Below are 1,843 nucleotides of genomic sequence, written 5' to 3' on the forward strand. Positions count from 1 at the left end.
ATTTGATTTCAGAGCCCAGTTAGGTGTTTAGGTCAATTTTTTAAAGCCAGACAAAGGACTTGCTGGCATTAAATTGACAATTTGTAGAATAATGATAAAATGAGTTTCAAATATTGATCAAGTGGTTGAATTTGATTTTGATCAATATTAGGTGATGAATGGATCAGGTACAATTAGTAGTTGTTTGGAAACAAAAAAAATTTTAGTCGGACCCACTTTGGGATCTGACTGAATGGTCTCAAACTGATAGAATTGGAGGAAATATTGGATAGAACTTCAAGACATTGAAATTGATTACAAGGAAGTTATATTTCCTCTATTAGTTTTAGCTGAGAAACATAATGTGTTTCCCAGGCTTTTGTTTATTGTTTTTTTTCATTTTATGTATTTTATACATCTTAATGATTGAAAGATTATCTTCAGAAATACCAATATTTGTTATCATGAAGGAGCGTCATCTCCATGAAGTACCAAATGGTGGTACTCTACATTCCACAATGTCACTACTATGGTCAGTTCTAGTGTACTAAACTTACCCTATACTATGCTCTATGTAGGATGGGGTCCATGTAAAATTATGCCTATGGTGAAAAAACAACATTTATTGATGTGTACACTTCTAATATGCAACACTTTTTCTATGGACGAACTTCCTATTTTCTTGGATGGCTTTTTGTTTTAATATTTATGACTATTATTCTCTTATTTGGAGAGATTATACCTCAATCCATTTGTTCTCACTATGGTTTAGCATTTGGTGCTACAATGGCACCTTTCATTCGTGTACTTGTTTGGGTCCGCTTTCTAGTTGCATGGCCAATAAGTAAGCTCTTGGATTTCTTGTTGGGAGAAGGATGCACTGCTATCTTTCACAGGACTGAGTTGAAAACATTAGTGGATTTTCATGGAAATGAGGTAGGAAAAGGTGGAGAACTTACATATGATGAAATGAAAATCATTGTTGGGGCATTGGAATCAACAAAGAAAATTGTAGAAGAGGCAATAACTCCAATTTCAGTTATATTTGTTTTTGATGTCAATGCAAAACTCGATAAGGAAACTGATGACATTAATACTTCAAAAGGAGATCTAAGGTGGCATAAAAGAAACAAATAGCAACGAGAAGGGAGCAGTCCACATGCAATTAGGGAGCAAGCCCCACGTTAAGCAGTAAGGAGATTAAGGAACAAGAATGAGAGCCCATGCAGAAACAAGGAAGAAGTAGCTAACAATTGACTCTAGAGAGAAATAAGAGCAAATGTTAGAAGGGTACAAAAAAGTAGGGGAGGCGACAAATAATAGGGGAGTCAAGCAATGTATTATAGCAAGAGAACATCTCATGCCAAAAGCATGACAAATTTGCCACATCGAAGGAAACCCACAGATGAAGAAAGGAACAGGGCAGCCCCATGTATCCAACGGGAATGAAGAAAAAGGCCTCCATGCACAGTCAAATCCAAAGAAGAAAATGCCAATGCAATTTAAGAAAGCTTCCATAGCATGGAAAGAACACTCATAAAGAGGAATTCATGCAAGTGTTGGTAGAGCAATCAGAGAGTATATAGATCCATAAAGATGCCAGTTATGAGCATGAAGAAGCATCAAAGTAAAACAAAGCAATGCAAGCAAGGGTGTGCACAAGCATCCAAATAATCAATTAAAGAGGACACCAATAGCCATCTCTGGCATCATCCATGCATTCAAATTTTAAAGGGAGTAGATAAAGTAGGGTCATGATTTAAGAAACAACAAACAAAAAGGATAAATCGCTGAAGTTCTCTTTTCAAAGGGCAAAGTCATCCCACCATAGAACAGAGGTCTCCACACTTGACTAAGAGGAAGA

The 1,843-nt window shown here is 36.3% G+C and overlaps 1 pseudogene; it reads left to right on the forward strand.

The window, feature by feature from the left end:
- Positions 1 to 544: 544 nt before the first annotated feature.
- Positions 545 to 1,116, forward strand: LOC149569025 (DUF21 domain-containing protein At2g14520 pseudogene; annotated as a pseudogene).
- Positions 1,117 to 1,843: the final 727 nt, after the last annotated feature.

Source organism: Cupressus sempervirens, chromosome 3 (genome assembly GCF_028749045.1).
Source record: "Cupressus sempervirens isolate cs-2001-9-10 chromosome 3, ASM2874904v1, whole genome shotgun sequence".
NCBI classification, from domain to species: domain Eukaryota; kingdom Viridiplantae; phylum Streptophyta; class Pinopsida; order Cupressales; family Cupressaceae; genus Cupressus; species Cupressus sempervirens.